Below are 21,418 nucleotides of genomic sequence, written 5' to 3'. Positions count from 1 at the left end.
ACCGAAATTCAATCCTTCCAGACAAATGGGATTTTCTCCCCGCGTCATGGATTCCAGGATCTCAGGGGACAAGGGATGAGGGGCAGCCTCTGATTCCCAGAGGTTTAGCAAAAAGAGCTTTGACCCGGACTCAGGAAACCTAGGTCTCAACTCTGGCTTTACTCCCCATGCAAGCCGCAGCCTCTCTGAGCCTCAGTTTCCTCATCTGCAAAATGAGTCCATTACCTGCCATCTGTTTACCTCCCAGCCCTGTCGAAAGGATCCAGGGAAGCCGAGACACGGGATCCCTCTGCAGATGGCATTGCAATGGGCAGACGGGAGGGAGCCCGTCAGGGACTGAGATGGACATGGGTCTGGAGAGGGTGACCCAGGCCATGCCTTCTGCAGGACCAGGGTCAAAGGGCCTTTAATGTAGCTGACCACAGGTGAGTCTGTGCACTCCAGGCAGCACCAGAGGGAGAGAGAGATCACAGCAATAAGGGTCAGTGTGAGAAAGTGAGTCAATAAGGGAGAGAGCACGTGCAAAAGTGTGGGGGGTGGGAGGGAGAGGGAGAGAGAGAGAGAGAAAGTGGATAGATGGCTATTTGAATTTGAATAAGTGAGCAGGAAGATACTGTCTTCTGCATATTTGCCTACAATCATTCGCTTAACATTTATTGACTGAGCACCTACCCTGTGCCACGCTAATTGCTGGACACTGGACACACAGAGAAGATGACACAAATCCTCCATCCAGCAATGTGCATGCTGTGGGAGCACAGGCTGAATGCACAGACCTCAGCTGAGACGAGGAGGGCAGAACTGGGCAGGTAGAAGCAGGTTGGCACTAGCAGAGAGTGGCATGGAGTGCCGGCCTCTGCAGAGAAACCAGGCAGGATGGCCCCCTCCCTCCCCTCAGAATCCCAGAGACTAAGATCTGTGGGACACAGAAAGGGCTCCATGGGACCCACACTGGGGACCTAGTGGCCACCTGGCCTTTCTCCGACCCGCCTCCTTACTGAGTTTCCTATAGCCAGGGCTCAGGGAGGCGGCCCCCAGCGGGTACCAGGGCAGGATTGTGTTTCTGCAGTCTGCAGCGAGCACCGACTGTTTACACAGCCCTGGCTCTGTGCCAGGCACGCGCTGGGAAACTGCTGTTCTGCCCAACCCAGGTGTTTGCTAAATATTTGTTAAATAAATGACCGTGGGAGCAGAGCCAGGACTGGAGCAGGGGGAGCAAAGAAAGGTCTTTCTTATGCATAGGCCAGCCCTGGGTGACTAGATTAGACCCTAGGTGGACACATGACATTAGCTTAATGATTGTTGGGTTTGTGATTTCCCTTACTCCTTACTCATTGCACTGAGCCCTCACTTCGCAATAATCCAACGCTTAGGAGGATTTTTCTTTCTCCCTTCCAGAACTGAGGAATGTAGAAGTGCCTGCGTGGCTCAGTCAGTTAAGTGTCCGGCTCTTGATTTCGGCTCAGGTCCAGCCCTGCATCGGGCTCCATGCAGAGCCTGCTTGGGATTCTTTTCCTCCTTCTCTGTCTGCCCCTCCCCTTCTCTCTCTCTCTCTCTCTCTCTCTCTCTCGAAATAAATAGATAAACATTAAAAAAAAGAAGAAGAAGAACTGAGGAATGTAAAGATTTGATAGGACCAGGTACCTGCTGCTGGTCGTGGGGGCAACTCGTTATTTCTTACCTGCCTTGGAAATACCTGGAGAACAGGGAGAGCCCATGACCACCCCTCCCCGTCCTTCCATTCCTGGACCACAGCCACCTGCCCCTGATTTTAGCACCCCTTTCCCACTGGTCTAAGCTAAAGGTGGCCCAGACTTTTCACAGGTGCCCTTTTCAGAGATGAACTGATCAGGTCCTCTTGCTCACACATTTCCTTGACCTTGAGCTTTTCCTTTATAGCTCTGATCACAATCTGCGATCCCCGTTCCTTTTAAAAACATGTTTGCTAAAGGCTGTCTTCCCTGCTGGACTTCAGCCCCCTGAGGGCAGGGATCACAGAGGACCCGGTGCCCAGAGCTACTTGTCATGTGCCTGGCCCGCAGTGACCGCTTCACCAATAGCATTAAACGGACGAAGCAGCAACTCAGGGCACAGACACTGGTTGAGAGTCCCAGAGTGGGAGCTTTCTAGAATTCACCGTTCAAGCTCCTGTCCCAGAGGCGCTCAGTAAAGGCTCTCTGTACTCTGTCCAGCTGCAGGACCTGAATCTGTGGCCAGAAGGTGAGCCTCCAGCCAGACAAATCATTCAGAACCATGCCTGAGCTTTCTCGGTATCTCAGGAAGGGCATTTAATTGTCCCCACGAGGGGAGGCTGTGCAGGGGACGATATGGCACACCCATCCCTGCCCCTTCAGCTCTACTTTGATTTGTTTCACATACTGAATTTCTTTGAAATTTAAAGAACGAGTTTCTCTTGCTTTAAAAAAAAAAGTTTGTGGGGCGCCTGGGTGGCGCAGTCGGTTAAGCGTCCGACTTCAGCCAGGTCACGATCTCGCGGTCCGTGAGTTCAAGCCCCGCGACAGGCTCTGGGCTGATGGCTCAGAGCCTGGAGCCTGTTTCTGATTCTGTGTCTCCCTCTCTCTCTGCCCCTCCCCCGTTCATGCTCTGTCTCTCTCTGTCCCAAAAAAATAAATAAACGTTGAAAAAAAAATTAAAAAAAAAAAAAAGTTTGTAAACCAATTATGCAGAGGAAAGGACAATTGGTTGCCAGACTGGGACATCCTTGGGTCCCCCTGCACACTGGCAAGGAAGTCTCCTGCAGGGTCCTTTACCTCTCTGGCCTCAGCTACCTAATCTATAAAATGGAATCACAATGTCCCCCTTATAGGATTAAACAAGATTGTGTATATAAAGCTGTCTGCATATTAAGCACTCAGGAAATGTTTGTTGATGTGACTGCAGTTATTAGCTGATACTCAGGACTGTGAGCGCCTCAGGGCAGGGACTCCATCTCACTAACTGCTTGTTTCTTCAGCGCTGGCACAGACTCTCAGAGTGGCCTCTCTAGAACATTCGATTCCCCTCTCCAGAACTTGCTTTCCTAAGGCCCCACCTAGTGATTGTGCTAAGACCGACCTTTGAGACATTTCCCACACCCGATTAGCTTATTAGATTAGATGTTAATAGCATGACTCCCAGAGCCGGGCTCTCCCCTGCTCTTTGAGCAGACACCCGGCTTGAATGCCTAGTTAAGCCACGGGTGGGAACAGAAGTTGGTCAGGCTCCACTCTGGTTGGGGAGGTTTAAAAGCCCATCTCCTTCTGTACTTTGGGAACTCATCCGTCACCCCAGGCACAGATGGTGAAGCCAAAGCCAGCAGGAGGGAAGAATCCAATCCAGGAGAGCTTCTAGTTGTCCAGGCCACCCGCACGGCTGCAGGGTGGGGAGGGGGTGGGAGGGCTGACCTTGTATGATTTATCTCAAGGACAATGCCCCGGAGCCCCGACTCCCCTCTCCCACGCAGTCAGTTGTTTCTCTCTGTGCTTTGGACCTGTCAGAGACATACTGTTCCTCTTGCCTCTTCCCCTCAAGAAACTAACCTTGAACTTGGCTCTGCCTTCAGGCAGGCCCAGCTTGAGTCCCAGCTCTGTCATCTACCAGCTGTGTGAGCTTGGGTGAGGTACACAGCCTCCCTAAGCCAAGGTTCCTCACTTTTAATTGGAGATAACAGTACCAACAGCACAAGGTTGTTTTCTAATTCAGTGAGGATGATGCAGATGGCAGGGCAAATGGTGACCCTGAACTTGCAGGGAGCTGAGGGTGAGTCCCTCCTTAACCTTTGGGCCCTAGGCACCTCTTTTTTCTTGCCCCAGTCCTGACCCTCGGAGTAGGTATTGCAATCACCATTTTAACACATAAGGAAATTTCCTTTAATTAAGCCAGATGGCCTAGCTGGAAGTAAGTGACAGAGTTGGCATTGAAACCCAAGTCCCCCTGGGGCCAAGACCAGGTGCTCCATGCCACGGAGCTGGAGAAGACACCCCAGAGGGGATCTATCACTGGCAAAGAGTGCCCCCAGCTTCCCACCAATTTTGTAGACGGCTTTGCCAAGGACTGTCATACCAGCTGGGGCCTTTTAAGGAAGCCACCCATCTTCCAAAGGCTTGTGACAAATTCCTTAATGTGGCGTGGCCTGGGTTAAGAAATAAGCTTTATGGAGAAGAGAACACTCTGCAGGCCAAGGTCAGCAAGACGTCTACATACACACTCTTCCAGCATCACTGTCACCTCTCAGGCAGTTACACTGGGGCCAGGACACCCATGTTGAATGGGCTCCAAGTCCATGAGGGACCCTCTCCACCACGCTCGTCACACGCAAGTGTGAGGAGTGGTCATGTCAGTGTGGAAATACACAGGGTTTTAGGCACCAGACACTCTGGAATTAAGAGACTCACCGTTTACTAGAATTCTCTGGGAAAGCAACGGCCCTGATCCTGGGAACCTTGGGGCCTGTGAGATGTTACAGAACCCTCTGTGAAAAGGAAGATACCACCTGTCCCATGAGAAGCTCAGCTTGTGTGCACTTCCCTTTGCTGGGGCAGGAGAGAGTCCCCACCATCCCAGGTCACAGCTAGCTCCTGTCCTGGCAGTACAGGCCAGCACTGGGTCATGTTAGGACAGCTCTACTCCCGGGTTCCTTCCAGGAACCTCTGAGTGATGTCTGTGCCTTGTCATAGGCAGAGAGTTCAGTTGCTGGGGGTTCTGGTCCATGCCTGCCCCTTCAGTCACAGTCAGCCCCTGCCAGTGTGGGGAATAAGCCTGCCTGTCTTCTCATCCTTGCCCCCCTACGCCATGCCCATCACTCCCTCACCCATTTGGCTGGCCATGTGCTCTCTGGGGTTCCCTAAGTCCCATAACAGAGGAAGGTGGGGCCTCCCCTCGCCAGCCCAGGCTGTTCCTCTTTAGGACCACCAGGCCTCTCTTCCAGATAACCCTGACAGTAGGCAGGAATAATTTGTTCAGGGCTGCTTATCCTGGCACTGCTGCACAGACATTCTATTAATTTCAGGACCACGGGGGAGTGGCTAGTTTGTTCCAAATTAAAAGTAGCTAGAAATGGGCCCCTTTGGCAGGGAGGAGGGACACTGTGGGCTATGATATTAAGACAAGGGTGGAGTGGATCAAGTCAGGTCTTAACTGGTCTTTGGAGACCTGGAGGTCACTTACCATGCCAGTGTGACCTTCACCTTCCCCAGTCCTCACAGGGTTACAGAATCTTCCAGGCACAGAATCCTTGAGAGCTGTTGATTCCCAAGTGTGGAGGTGGTCATGTGATGTAGCCAGGAAAGAAGGCAGCAAGATGCAGGGAAAGCCAAAGAATGGCTCTGGAGCCAGCCAGCCCTGGGTTCAAATCCTGCCACTGCCTCACAGGATAGCCTTGGACGAGGTATTTCCCATTTTGAGTCTATGTCCTCCTCTGGAAAGTGGGGCCAGTAATTCCTAGCACACGATGCTACCAGAAGACTGAACGAGATGGCGCATGTGACACACACAGTACCTAGCACATAACAGCTGCCTGGTAGAGGCCAGGTTCTGCCCTGTCTTCTTCTCGTGTTATGAGACCTTGCACTGGTAGCCAGGAGAAAGGAGGCATTGCTGAAAGGAGCAAGCTACGCATCAGGTCCTCTTCCAGCTCTTTTCCAGATGTGCTGCTCCTCCAAAGCCACCCCCTCACCCTGACCCCATCACTCTCGATTACAACTTCCATAATCAAAAACTTGTCAACAGCTGAAATGATCCTTTTCATTTAGTGGTTTATGTGTTTCCTACCCAAGCCCCATGAGGACATGAGCCCTACAAAAGCTCATGTGTTGGGCTTGGCTTCCATTTTTTGAGTATCCAATGCATGTTGAATACACAGTGACTGAAAGCTTTCCCTGCCCAACAGCATCGGGCCATGTAGCTGGAGTTCCTTTTGGAAGCCTGGTCTCATCTTGCTGTTCTGAACTCTGTGCTGGAGTGTGACAGATGCGATCAATCAGAATGACCTTGATGACATGTTGGATCAGTGCAATCCAAACCAAATCCAAGGCTTTGACTCCCCTCCATCCCAGTTCTCATGTGCTCTGTGAGATTGGCCCCTCGGCAGCAGGCCCACACTGCCTGTCCACCACAGCTGACCAGTGTCCCCTCAGTGTCCATCTGCACCACAACCAGGAAGGCAGGGAGGAGGACCCAGGCTCTGAGGACCCCATGGAAGGGCAGAGGGTTGGGGAGAGGAAAGGAAGCAGAGATGAGATAACACGGGCTCCCCAGACCAGCTGGATAGAAGGGAGGCCAGGAAAAGATGTGAGGGAAGGTGTTTACCACCACCAGTGTCTGCCCTCCCTGTATTCCTCACAGATCCCCAGTCTGGAAGCAAAAGAAAGCCTGCCTCCTGTTGGGGTGAGGGCAGGAAGGCCATGAACACAAAGCCAACCCTGGTTCTCTCTGGTTAAAGCCACCATATGTCCAGTCCATGTTCTTGGACCTACAGTGAATAACAGCTTTGGAGCCAAGCCTGAGTTCAAATTCAAATCTTCACATTTGCTCACTGAACAGGTGGCTTCCTTCTCTGGGCCTCAGTTTCTTCATCTCTAAAATGAGGGAGTTTCTGACTTTGAAGTTCCCATCCAGTTTTAGAGTTTTAAGATTCGATACCAATAATCACAATTCCCATCACGGCTCCTGCTCTGGGCCTGACACCGCTCTAAGCACTGTGCACGCACCAGAATGTGTGAAGGCGGGAGCTCCAGTTAGGCCCATTTACAGATGAGAAATTTGGAGCCCCAGAAAGGGAAGGCCAGGCACTGAGTCACACACCCAGCATGGGACAGAGCTGTAAGTGGAAGTCAGGCTGTCTCCAAGTTCCGGCTTTGCCCTCCTCATTTCATGCCCTCCATTTCTAAAACTCAGATCCGGGATAGGAAAGCAATGAAGACAAAGCTGATGCCTTCCCAGTTTGGTCAAGATTTCTTTCAGAAATCAAGGTGTTAAGACTTCTGTTCTGACTGAAGCAACACAATTCTGGACAAATTCCCCTGACACCCTAGTCCCCCGTCTATACCGCAAACCAACATTGGGGGCCATCTTTCCTAGGCAAACAACAGAAACTATGGGAGACCTGGACAGACAGCTCACACTACAAGCACAGGAAGGAAAAAAAACAAAACAAAACAAAATAGCACCACCCTGCAAGCCTTCCTGTTCTAATGTCAGTCTGGCCAATTTCCACTTCTTGCTGGAAGGAGGTGGGTTGGAAGCAGAGGCAGAGAACTGGGCAGGAGTCAGGGAGAGAGATGTGATTCTGATGCTTGTGTCTGGAAGGCCAGGGTTAGCCTGCCCTAATTTTCTTTCCGTAATCTTTTGATTAACCCTGGACCAGTTTGGGTGGCATCATTCAAACATCTTTGCTTGGCAGGCAGAGCCAAGCCCAGCCTCGCTTCTCACTATCTGCAAACATCAGCTTGGAACCAGCTGTCATTCGGAGCCTGAGACAACAGGAGACACACTGGGCCACAGGACGCACTGGCATCCTTGTGCTGGTTAACCCTGCCCATGCATCATTGCAAGCCCAGAAACAGCAGCCTGTCATTCCACACTCAACAGGAATCATGTAAAAAATAATAATTGCCATAATCCCTTGAGGGCTATTTATTTGCTGGGGCTTTCTGAGGATCCCTACCTTCAGTCCAATCTTAGCTGTAAGTTACCTATGCTTACTGTTCCCAGGATAGGAGAGGGTGGGAGAGGTTGAATCACTTCCCAAGGTCACAGAGCCAAGACTGCTACTGAAGACCAAGCAGTGCTAACGGAGCACTCTCTAGGTCAAATCTCTCAGCACTGTCACCCCCTGTTGTGGACTGAACTGTGCCACCTCCCCCAATTTATTTGTTGGAGCCCTAATCCCCAATGTAACTGTACTTGGAGGTAACACCTTAAAAGAGGTAATTAAGGTTAAATGAGGTCACAGGGTGGGGTCCTGATCAGATAGGACTGGTGTCCTTTAAGAAGAAAGGCACACACAAAATAAAAGAGGACAGATTACAACCAACACTGCAGAAATACAAGCAATAATAAGAGAATATTCTGAGCAATTATATGCCAATAAATTGGGCAATCTAGAAGAAATGGACAAATTCCTAGAAACATATAAACTACTAAAACTGAAAGAGGAAGAAATAGAAAATTTGAACAGACCCATAACCAGTAAAGAAATTGAATTAGTAATCAGAACTCTCCCAAAAAACAAGAGTCCAGGGCCAGATGGCTTTCCAGGGGAATTCTACCAAACATTTAAGGAAGAGTTAATACCTATTCTTTTGAAACTGTTCCAAAATATAGAAATGGAAGGAAAACTTCCAAACTCATTCTACGAGGCCAGCATTACCTTGATTCCAAACCAGACAAAGACCCCACTAAAAAGGAGAACTTCAGACCAATTTCCCTGACAAACATGGATGCAAAAATTCTCAACAAGATACTAGCCAACTGGATCCAACAATACACTGAAAGAATTATTTACCACAAACAAGTGGGATTTATACCTGGGATGCAGGGTTGGTTCAATATCTGCAAAACAATCAATGTGATACATCACATTAATAAAAGAAAGAATAAGAACCATATGATACTCTCAGTAGATGTAGATAAAGCATTTGACAAAATACAGCATCTTTTCTTGATAAAAACCCTCAAGAAAGGAAGGATAGAAGGATCATACCCCAAGGTCATAAAAACCACATACAAAAGACCCACCACTAATATCATCCTGAATGGGGAAAAACTGAGACCTTTCCCCCTAAGGTCAGGAACACCACAGAGATGTCCATTCTTGCCACTGTTATTCAACATAGTATTGGAAGTCTTAGGCTTAGCAATCAGACAACACAAAGAAACAAAAGGAATCCAAATTGGCAAGGAAGAAGTCAAACTTTCACTCTTAGCAGACAACATGATACTCTATATGGAAAACCCAAAAGATTCCACCAAAAAACTGCTAGAACTCATCCATGAATACAGCAAAGTTGCAGGGTTATAAAATCAATGTGCAGAAATTGGTTGCATTTCTATACACAAATAATGAATCAGCAGAAAGAAAAATCAAGGAATCAATTCCATTTACAATTACACCAAAACCCATAAAATACCTAAGAATAAACCTAACCAAAGAGGTGAGAACCTGTACAATGAAAACTATAGAAAGCTCATGAAACAAATTGAAGACACAAAAAAATGGAAAATATTCCATGCTCATGAATTGGAAGAACAAATATTGTTAAAATGTCAATATTACCCAAACCAGTCTACATATTCAGTGCAATCCCTACCAAAATAAAACCAGCATTCTTCACGGAGCTAGAAAAAACAATCCTAAAATTTGTACAGAACTAGGAAAATTCCGGACTTCAAAATGTATTAGAAAGTTCCAGACAATTCCAGACTTCAAGATGTATTACAAAGCTGTAATCATCAAGACAGTATGGTATTGGCACAAAAACAGACACACAGATCAATGGAACAGAATAGAGAACCCAGAAATGGACCCACAAATATATGGCCAACTAGCCTTTGAAAAGGCAGGAAAGAATATCCAATGGAAAAAAGACAGTCTCTTTAGCAAATGGTGTTGGGAAAACTGGACAGCAACATGCAGAAGAATGAACCTGAACCACTTTCTTACACCAGACACAAAATTAATGTCAAAATAGATGACAGACTTAAATGTAAGGCAGGAAGCCATCAAAACCCTAGAGGAGAAAGCAGGCAAAAACCTCTTTGACCTCGGCCACAGCAACTTCTTACTCAACACGTCTTACTCAACACATCTGAGGCAAGGGAAACAAAAGCAAAAATGAACTATTGGGACCTCATCAAGATAAAAACTTTAGCATGGTGAAAAGAACAATCAGCAAAACTAAAAGGCTGCCGACGGAATGGGAGAAGATATTTGAAAATGACATATCAGATAAAGGGTTAGTATCCAAAATCTATAAAGAACTTATCAAACTCAACACGCAAAAAACAAATAATCCAGTGAAGAAATGAGCAAAAGATGTGAATAGACATTTTTCCAAAGAAGACGTCCAGACAGCCAACAAACATATGAAAAAATGCTAAACATCACTCACCATCAAGGAAATACAGATCTAAACCACAATGAGATATCGCTGTCAGAACGGCTAACAACTCCCACAACGACAGATGTTGGCGAGGATGCAGAGAAAGAGGACCCCTTTTGCACTGCTGGTGGGAATGCAAACTGGTGCAGCCACTTTGGAAAACAGTATGGAGGTTCCTCAAAAAATTTAAAATAGAGCTACCCTACAACCCAACAATTGCACTACTAGGTTTTTATCCAAAGGATACAGGTGTGCCATTTCGAAGGGGCACATGCACCCCAATTTTTATAGCAGTGCTATTGACAACAGCCCAAGTATGAAAAGAGCCCAAATGTCCATCGACTGACGAATGGATAAAGAAGCAGTGGTACACACACACACACACACACACACACACACACACACAATGGAGTATTACTTGGCAACCAAAAAGAATAAAATCTTGCCATTTGCAACAACGTGGCTGGAACTAGATGGTGTTACGTTAAGTGAAATCAGTCAGAGAAAGACAAATATCATATGGTTTCACTCATATGTGGAATTTAAGATACAAAACAGATGAACTTAAGGGAAGGGAAGCAAAAATAATATAAAAACAGGGAGGGGACAAAACATAAGAGACTCTTAAATACAGAGAATAAACTGGGGGTTGCCAGAGGGGTTGTGGGTGGGAGGATGGGCTAAATAGACAAGGGGCATTAAGGAGGACACTTGCTGGGATGAGCACTGGGTGCTATATGTAGGGGATGAATCACTGAAATCTACTCCTGAAATCATTATTATACTATCTGCTAACTAACTTACATGTAAATTAAAAAAAAAAGTTAAAAAATGTATTGAATTAGAAAATCATCCTCATTAAATACGTGTGTAAATAGAAAAAAGAAAGAAAGAAAAGCATACATAGAGCAAAGGCCACCTGAGGACTCAGCAAGAACACAGTGGTTTTCTGCAAAGGACAGAGTTCTCACCAGAGAGGTCTCAACCCCATCAGGACTTTGATCTTGGACTTCCAGCCTCCAGAACTATGAGAAAAAAATTTCTATGAAGTCACCCAGTCTGTAGTATCGTGTTATGGCAACCCTAGAAAAAAAAGTAATCTACGCTCAGAGACAATTCTCTGCATAGCACCCTTTCCCATATTTTTTCTTGTAGTAAATATACACAACATAACATTTACCATTTTTGCCATTTTTAGGTGTACAATTCAGTGTCATTAAGTACATTCACACTGTTGTGCAACCATCATCGCCATCCATCTCCAGAACTTCAGCATCCCAAACTGAAACTGTGTCCTCATTAAACACCAACTCTGCATTCCCCCTCCCCCAGGGCTGGCAACCACCATGCACTTTCTTTCTGTATAAATCAACCTATTCTAGGTACTGCATATTTGTCCTTTTCTGTCTGTCTTATTTCATTTAACAATGTTTTTAAGGTTCACCCATGTAGCATCAGAATTCCATTCCTTTTACAGGCTGAATAATGTTCCATGTATGGATATACCATAATTTCTTTTATCCATTCGTCATTGCTATTCATCCACTCCCATATTTTTAAAATACAAAAGAGATCCCATTATCCTCTTGCTCACAACTCTGCCTCCAGTGGTTTCTTGACACATCTGGGGTCAAGTTCAGACTTTTCTCTGGGGCTGACAGGCTTTGCTTGGTTTTCTCCCTGCATTGCACCCCAGTCACACCAGCACTGTCAGCCTCTGGACCCACAGAGCTCCTGTCACCTCCACTGGACACTGGAGCTCACCTGGCTCTGTCTAGCACATCCCCTCCTGGGCAGCACCCCTTTCTCATCTCCCCCACCAGCACACACACACACACACACACACACACACACACACAGATCAGGCACTTTCTGTCCGCTGGCACCACCTTGTTTTTCCGCATAACATTCACTGCTCATGCAATGACATTACACATTGATTCACCTGCTTCCGGTCTGGCTTGCCCACTAAGAGTGGGAACGTGAAGGCAGGGACTGTTCTGGCCATCACCACTTTCCCAGCAGTTGAGGCAGGGCCTGACACATAGCAGAACTCCGTGGAAGCTGAGGGGTTGACAAGGCAGGTGAGAAGCCCAGGAGAAAACCACCCAGAAAGTGGACAGCAAAACTGGCCTTGAATCTGAGCCTCCGAATCTTTTTTTTCCCCAGAGGCTCTGCCCTGCCTTCCTGTTAAAGAGCCTGGTTCTGTATTCCACCTTCCCATGTCTGTCTGTCCATCCACACCTACCCTTTGGTAAGCCCACCAGTAATCCTGCAATAGGGCATGAGGGTTTGAGCCATTTGTGTGACTCCTTAGCACCCCCATCCTGAAAACTGTCCCTTCCTGTCACTGCAGCTATGGGCCATTTAGCTAATCTTTGATTTATTCTTCCCACGGAAAGAGGGTAGTGTTGCCACAGGGAAAGGACTGGCACTATTTTTATTTTCCAGTCTGCCCTCTGCTCCATTCGGCTAAGAGGCTCCTCTGTGGGTATGTGAAGTGACCAGTCACCCGCAAAGGCCACTGGAGGCTACAGACAGGGCTGGCTCCCGCCGCCCCAGTGCTCTAGCCCTTGGGGATCCAGGATTTTCTGGGAACATGATTTTGGGGGTTCATCGGACTCTAAAGCCAACTATTACCTTTGGAAGCCATTTGACCTTCGGAAGTTCCATACCTCTTTGAGTCTTGCTTTCTGCTGGAAAGTGGACACAATAATATCAGTCTTGCAGGTTTATTGAGGTCATGCACATAAGTGTTTCATGCAATGCTGTGTCGGATAAAGAGCTCACAAATGATCACCTGCTTTTGCTTTTATGTGTTATTGCTGTTTATAAGGACTGAGGTTATGTCTCCTCTCATCAGTTGCCTAGTCAAACCTCTTGGGTCTCAGAAAATGGTTGGTTGACTGAAATCACCCATGTGGGCCAGAAGAGAGTCAGAGACTTCTCCAACATTCTCTTTGACTTCCCATTCCCTATCTAGAATCTGAGAGCCAGCGCCAGAGTTTTACTCTAGGCAGTTGGGACAGGAGGGCCAGCATTCCATTCAGAGAATGAATGGACTGCTTAACATCCAGTCTTCAAAACTCATTCAGTCCAGTCCCTCCCCTGGCCCTGCCCATTCAAGAGTGAGCACTCTCCCCCGGGTGAAAGATAGACGGGCGGCAGTGAAACCCGAGCCCTATATGCTTCAGAAGCCTAACACCTGAATGTTCAATGTTCATCTCTTATGGCCTGGGTCAGACTCCCCTAAGGACACCTCCACCCTGGAGGCAGGAAGTTGGGCCCCAAATCTCAAAGCTTCAAGGGCTCTGGCAGGACATTTAGCAAATGTGGTGAACTGAAGGCCGGAAACTAAACAGGACCTGCCACTGCTTGCCAGCCTGTCTCACTGGGCCCTGTGATGTAGAACGGAAGCTGGCATGTGGCTCCCCAGCACTAACCAGTGCCTGTGCTTTGTACTTTGGACTCTGAGGTCCTCCTCAGCAAGCTGCCGAGAGCCTGGTGGTGGCCAGCATGTGAAGAGAAGATGAGGCCATTCAGGCAAGTGACCAGCATGAGGCTCTCCTAACACTCCACCCCTCAACCTCTTTGGTGTACAGGTGGGAAAACTGAGGCCAGAGCAAGGAACACCCTTGACTTAGGTACCTTGAGGCAGAGTCTGGGTGCTCGCAGCTAGGGACACAGGGACGAAGAGGTGTGGCCACCCAGCAGATGGGCTCTACAAGTCCACACAGTGACTTAGGCTGAGACAGGGCAAGGGCCCTTGTCTCTTTAGCTGTGACCCTGCACTCTTGACCTTGTGCCTTCTTCTCTAGCAGGGCCTCCCAAATCTCTCTTCCTTGCTCTGTCTTGTCTCTTAAGTTCCAGGCCTGCAGGAGACTCCCCAGCTGAACTGTGAGCTCATGGGAGACAGGGGCCATATCTTAGTTATTTAAGAATGTTCAACACTCACCCCAAGGCCTGGTACAGAGTAGGGGCTCAAAAGATGGGTGAATGAAGAAAGGAAGGAAAGAGGAAGGGAGGGAGGGAGGGAGGATAGATCATAAACCCTTCTATTTAAATGCCTTCTTCCTGTGGCTTCTACTCAACCCTTGTAAAAACAAAGCGGACCTCTGTCTCCTGATTTCTCTCTGTTTCCCTCAATATGTCCCCAGTCTTGCACCCTGAAGTTATCTTGCCAACTAAATCCTATTATCTTTTCTTTCCAGTGTCATTTCTTTCTCCTGTCATTCTCTTTCCATCCTCAGCACCGTCCCTGAAGTCTAAACCCTCTTCATGTCTTAGCTGCAGCTGCCTGCCAACTGCATTTCTTCCCATTTCTCCCTCTCCTGTCCCCTCCAAACCAGACAGAGAGATAGTCTACCCAACTCTTTGACCCTGGAGCCCTACATCTAGAAATCCGTTCTAAGCAGATCATCAGACATGTGCACAGAGACCATCATGCAAGAGTGTTCATCATGGTATTACATTTTAATAGTGAACAATTGGAGATAATCTAAACTTCAGTTTAAAAAAGAGTGGGTTACCAACATTTTGGTTCATCTACCTGATGGAGTAATATTACATCTTTGAAAAATTATTTTGAGGACTACTTAAAAACAAGCAGAAATTCTATTAGGTAAAAAAAAAAAAATGGGGGTACCAAACTGTATGTACAATGAGGTTCCAATCTGTGAATAGATATGTGCACAGAAAAGGGAAATAGAAAAGAAATAAACTGAAATCTTGGCATGGGTTTTAGTTGGACTTAAGGGTTATTTTTTGAAGTTCCTCCTGATACTTATCTGTATCACCTACGTTGTCTTCAATAAACATGTATATTTAATCAGACCATAAAGAAATCATTTGCTGAATAAACATCTTTAGGTTTTTAATTCTTCTCAAGACCTTCAATGAAAGTTGTGCCTTCCCTGGCACTACACCACAGCCTTCCTGTCTGTGCTGGAGCACGCCCTGAACTTCTAGGCCTGGCTCCCACAGCCCCTGGCCTCAGCCCACTTTTGATCATAGCTCCCCGTCTACTAGCACATTCTCCTCCAGCCAGACTGGTCCCCTCATGGTTTCCAAACCAGACTTGTGCTTTACGCCCTGCCCCTGAACCTACTCTCAAATGATTCAGAAACACACACACACACACACACACACACACACACACACACAGACAAACAAAGAGAAGGAATGCAAACATGGCAAAATATTGAAAACAATTTGTGAACCAAGTACATGCTCCTAGTACTAATTTTGCAACTCTTTTATAGTTGGAGATTTTTAAAATTAAAAGTTGGGGGGGGGGGACATGAGGGAGCATTATAATGTGCTTCAAGGTACAGGCTTTGCTATGAAATAAGCTAAGTGGGCAGCAGTGACCTGAAGCGAGTTACTTACTTCCTGGGCCTCGGTTTCTTTGTCGGTAAAATGAGGGTAACAAATATCATAGTGTATTTATGCCCTACAATTGCCTGGAGGATGGAATAAGTGTGTGCAAAGGGCTGAGTGAAGAGTCTGACACACCCTCGAGCATTGTGACCTATTAGTACCAGTGTTAAATATAGAAATCAGATTTTGAACGACGGTGTGACCCATGATACTGTCTACCTCCCTGAGCAACTCAACCCTCGGATAACAAAGGGAAGTTCTGTGGCTCGGAAATCTTTTGCTAGCATGATTTTCTTCCTGCCTCTGGCCTGGGGCAGCCAGAGAGCAGTATGGTTCCCACTGGCATCCGTACCTCCAGGTCTTGGCACAGTGTCTGGCCCAGAGGAGAGGAGGAAGCCAAGAAGTACACAAAACCCCAAATGAGGGACTTGAAGGGCTCAGGTTGTGCTTTCAAGAAAGTTCTTCTCATCATATACAAGCTGGTAATTTTGCTGATGCAGCCATTCTACTCCCAGGAGCCTTCCAGGAGATGAGGCATTACCTTGATAAATTAGCTGTGGATATAGGCGTCCTGCAGTTGGCATGGAAATACAATTTCGTTTCCAATTAAGCCTGATTTCTAGGCCAAAGTATTTGCCTGCCTCACACTTGGAGGATTATTCCAGCCAGATCTATTGTTGTCGATGGTGATAGTACTCCCAGGAAGTAGGCTTTCGTGGACACTGGCCCATCGGCCATTGAGTGGTTCAACCAGTCAGGGATGTGGCCTCTGTGTGCAGGTAACACTTTTCCTCAGGAGCTAAGTTTATGCAAGTAGATTCAAGAAAGTTCAACGTAAAGACAGGCAGTCTGTTTGTGGCAGAAATTTTTAAGATGGAGTACAGATAGAAATGGGTTGAGAGGGACAGAGAGGCAAGTTGGTCCTCAGTGGTACTCGCAAGAAAGAGAAGTGGGAATTTGCTAGTAAGGAAAGGGGGCAGTAGGAAGCTCTCTGGGCTCAAACAGAGAAGAACCTGTATAATCAGAGGAAAGAGACATGTTTGTTCCAAGAGAGAATGAACATTTGAGGAGCATTTTCTCTGCGCCGGGGACAGTGCTGAGCGCTCCCCATTCAATACTGCACCGAATCATCACGAGCCATCTATAAAACAAACTATGTTATGCTTGTTTTCCAATTGAGAACATTGAGACCCAGCAAGATTCAATGAACTGCCCAAGGTCCCAGGCAATCCAGATTCAAACTCTCACTTTTGTGAGCTTTCTTCCCTACAGGTTCCCTCTCCAAAGACAAATAAAACACATAATTCAGAGCCATAAGGAGAAGGTCACACTAAGCTGAAACTTACCTCCCAAAAATGTAAAAATGAGAAAAAAGCTTTTCGAATGTGGCCCAAGAGAAAGAGTACAAATTACTGATAGCTGAGTCTACTTGGGGAAATAATCTGATGGAGAGCCAAACACCCACCTCTGTATGGGTTTATTCCTGTCTTCCCCACAAGGAGTGAGGTCTGAGAACTGAGAGTGATGATCCAAGATGCCGAAGAGGCTCACACAAGGTCAGGAGCTCAGAAAGCTCTGGCTACTCCAAATCAATGAAGTTCTGGCTTGTGGCTCAGGGAATTTCAATGGAGGGTGTATAAAACAGTGTTTAAAGACACATATGTATAAGAGGTTTCTAAGAATATGACTACTTGAGTTGTCAATAGAGTCACAGGAAAAATTACTTAAATACCAAGAAGAGTCACATGATTCTTGGTATGGCCTGATTTTTATTACTAATAGCAAGAGAGGACTCCAAAGCTCTGTATAAATAAGCATGCTGTCAACTCCTGGATAAATTCTAGAGTGGCTGAGTGGACTATTAAGCCGATGGTTTGGGGACAATTGGGAAAGAAAACAAGGATCACTGAGAGAAGTGTGGGGTCTTGAGAGAGTCACGTGAGACCAGCCTCTCTTCCATTCTGCTTTTTTTAAAGTTTATTTGTTTATTTTTGAGAGAGATAGAGACTGTGCTAGTTGGGGGAGATGCAGAGACAGGGAGGGGGTGCGGGGGAGAGAATCCCAAGAGGGTTCTGCACTGTCAGCATGGAGCCCGAAGCCGGGCTTGAACCCATGAAACTGTGAGATCATGACCTGGGCCGAAACCAAGAGTCAGATGCTTAACCAACTGACCCACCCTGGTGCCCCCCATTCTGCTTTTTAACAGAGTGAGCCATGGGATTGTTGTAGCCCCAGTGTCCCTGGGTTCCCATCTAGTGTTTAATGGGCTGCGGGCTGGTGGCGGTGGAGTCAGACAGATTGTAGCTGACTGCATGGCCCCTGTCTGTCTCAGTAATGCCCACATCAGAAGATTTGCAGGGCCTTTTTGGTCACATATGTTTGGACCTCAACCTACATCTGTTCACCCTTGAGGGATGTGACCTCAGGGAGCCAGCTGAAAGCCTGGGCTCTGTGAGAAGGTATATGGAAGCATCCAACAGATTCCCAGTACTGACTGTGCTCTGCTCGGCATTCTCCGTTTGTTATAAGGAGCACAGGCTGCAGGGCAGGAATCACAGAACTTTGAGAGTAAGGTCTGAAGCCATACTGTCCAGGTTTGAATCCCAGCTCTGCATTTTGCTAACTTCTGATCTGTAATAGGCTAAATTCCTCCTCTGTGCCTCGGTTGCCTCATTTAGGATGTGAAGATAGCAATAGTAAACTAAAGAATATTGCTAGGATTAAATGAGCTATACATGTAAAAGCTAGGTAGCAAGGCCCTGTTTTTAGTTTGTGTGTATCAGGAAAGAGGGAGCTTGGTAAGGGGTGATGGAGATTATAAGAGATTAAAGACTGCAACTGAGGGAGAAGATGCAGCCTTTGGATAAATCCGCAACTCTGTCCACCCATCAGCTGGAAGTTGTTGGCTTTGCATCCATATTCATCCCTTCCCCATCTCCCAAATCCTTTAAGGAAGTTGGCTGAGGATCATCTGTTTTATGTGAGTGGGAAGGGAGAGTCATGGAAATCTAGGAAGCAGCTGAACATCTTAATATTATTGCGAACATTTTTGACCTTGCAAGCCTCCTCTGTGAAAAACACTACACTACACTGGGGTGAATTTCTCCCTGTCTTTCTGATCTTGCTTTGATCTTCCTCTTGTCCCTCCATGTGAAAAGGCAGCCACTGGTGAGGTACAGGATAGTTACACTTTGTTCAAACAGTATACTCCCAAACATTTCATATAATTCAAAATTCCCTAAATGCAACTCTACTCCAAAAGACAGGAGATAACATTTACGCACCAGCCTGTACTGTCAATTAGCAATAGAATGACTGCAGTTTACAATCCACTCACTTGAAAAACGAGCTTTAAAATTAGGAGAAATTCTGGATACATTGTTGATGGAGTGGGTCTGGAATCATTTCAATAATTCACAGAAAGATTTTATCAATATTTGAGATTGCACTGTTTTGAATTTGCGTAAGTTAGGTTCCTTCCTTTTTCTTCACTGTGAAAAAGGAAGACCTTGGTAATGGTGGGGAAGACTGGCAAGGATGGAAAAGCTCCTTGAAGGCAGGCAGTGGGTCTGATTGATCTCTGGCCTCCCCATCCCCTGCCTCTGATCCCTACCACATGGGCTGATTCCCAGGGGAGGGGCATAGGGGAGCAAGCCAGGTGCACCTCTCCCGGTGTGAGTCACTGGCCCGTGAGATGAAAAGCAAAAAACAGTGGAAACACAAGATGCTCATTAGCAGTGATTTATTAAGAACTGATGAGGGCTTTCTGCTCCTAGGCAGCTATTATCCCAAAAAACATTTTTCCTCAGTGTCTAACTTATCATGCTCAAATGCCCACTATGTCACACTCATCCTGTACATGGAGTTCTGTGAGCAGCAGGCAGATATAATCCAGTCTTATCAACAGGAGGAGGGCATGTGTCCCGAGCCAATGAAGGTCACCATTAAATTTTTTTTTTTTCAACGTTTATTTATTTTTGGGACAGAGAGAGACAGAGCATGAACGGGGGAGGGGCAGAGAGAGAGGGAGACACAGAATCGGAAACAGGCTCCAGGCTCTGAGCCATCAGCCCAGAGCCCGACGCGGGGCTCGAACTCACGGACCGCGAGATCGTGACCTGGCTGAAGTCGGACGCTTAACCGACTGCGCCACCCAGGCGCCCCATGAAGGTCACCATTAATGATGCATGGGGCACTGGGGGCTGGGCATTTTTCTAGAGGTACATGGCCTTTCCCCTCGCAGGGGCTGTTTGAGTTTCTATGTATCTTAGCTCCAAATGCAGATGCATGAAAACCATGTGTGAAGGAGTCCCTTTAAGCGAGACTTATGGTGGGGACTTTTTCTTATTATTATTTATGTCAAACTTAAATTTTTGAGATACTTGCAGATTCCCATACCACTAGAAGATATAATACAGAGAGATCCCATTGTATGCTTTGTCTAATTTCCTCCAATGGTAATGTCTTACCATTAGTACCATTACCATAGTACAATGTCACCTCTGAGGCTTTCTTAAAAGACTCGGAGGACTTGAGACTTCCCTGACCCCAGAAGGGAGAACCTCTGGGGAATGGTGCAGTCCCCTTGGAAGGAATGTCCCCAGATAAGAACCTGGAGGGTATGGGGTATATCAGGGCTCTCTGGTTAGAAGTAAGAGATGTTCATGCAGATTACAGATGCTCTCCCCTCACATCCCTGACTTGTATGAGAGCACCATTGGGTTCCAGGGACGTAGCACTAGTCTTTACCTGGTCCCTGGGGCTTTGGGGGACTGGGGCCCTCAGCCTTTCAGCTGCGTCTGCTCAAGTACTGTGGTTGACAGTCCGCTCTGGAATGACACACACAGCCCAGGGCTTGATTCCTAGCTCCTCACCTGCTATATGAATGACCTTGGCCAATGACATCTTCGAGCTTCAGTTTTTCATAGTATCTTATAGAGCACTTGCCATATGCCAGTCACTAGTCTAGGAAGCTTGTAGAATACCTAATTTAATACCAACAATCCTAAAAGGGAGATACTATTAGTGCCTATTTTGCAAATGAGAAAATTGAGGTATTTGTCCAAGGTCACCCAGCTAGTGAATGGCAGGGTTGGGTATTTGAAGCCAGGCAGTCCACATCACAAGTTCACATACTTAACCACTGTCCTGTGCTGTTCTCTCCTCTCTGAGGTAGGCTGAGTAGTACCTTGCTGAATTTCTACAAGGCAAACTGCTTAGCACAGTGCCCAGCATGTAATACATAAGCACCAATAAATGCTAGCTAACATTATCTTTGGTATAATTGCTTCTGGGAGCTTCTGAGTATTTATTTCTTATTATGGTAATTAATAATTGCTTCCGTTCTGGCCACCTACCATGTGCCAAACCTTCATTCAGCCCTCCCAACCACCCAAAAGGAGGAGTCACTTTTTCAAGATGAAACAACTGTGAATCTGAGAGATGAAATCTGGCAGAGGCAGAGACAAGATTTATACCCTGGGGCTGTGTCTAGAATCACAGCTCCAGAAGGAACTTCAGAGATGCCAGCCTAACTTCACATCCAGCTCAGGAACTGCACTGTCAAACAGTCATGCATCCATTCCGAAAAGCCCGGTGACAGGGCACTGGTTCCCTACCCCAGTGGTTCTCACGCTTGGGGGTACCACAGAAGCCCCTGCAGCCATTGTTAACATACAGAATGTTGTCCCCCTCCTCCATCCGCCACCCCACCCCACTCCACCACACTCCCTTGGGCTGGAGCCGGGGCCTGAGAACGTGCATTTCTCCCAAGGCTCCCCAGAATGCTGATGTCGCTGGACCAGGGACTGTACTTTGAGAACCAGTGCTCTAGGGAAACTTCTTGGAGTAGTAACAGTAGAGACGATGGCACCCTCCACTTATGCCCTTTTCATGTGTGAGACAGGCTTTCCTTGCAGGGCCAGTGCCTTATACTTACC

At 47.0% G+C, this 21,418-nt stretch overlaps 1 protein-coding gene across 1 annotated transcript in view; it reads left to right on the top strand.

The window, feature by feature from the left end:
* The window catches only part of KCNIP1 (potassium voltage-gated channel interacting protein 1), a 346,034-nt gene that overhangs the window by 1,613 nt on the left and 323,003 nt on the right, over positions 1-21,418 (top strand). The window lies entirely within an intron of this gene.

The sequence above is a fragment of the Leopardus geoffroyi genome, chromosome A1 (assembly GCF_018350155.1).
Source record: "Leopardus geoffroyi isolate Oge1 chromosome A1, O.geoffroyi_Oge1_pat1.0, whole genome shotgun sequence".
Lineage (NCBI taxonomy): Eukaryota > Metazoa > Chordata > Mammalia > Carnivora > Felidae > Leopardus > Leopardus geoffroyi.
Note: the sequence above shows the minus strand (reverse complement) of the source record. Positions and strands in the feature narration are given on the sequence as shown.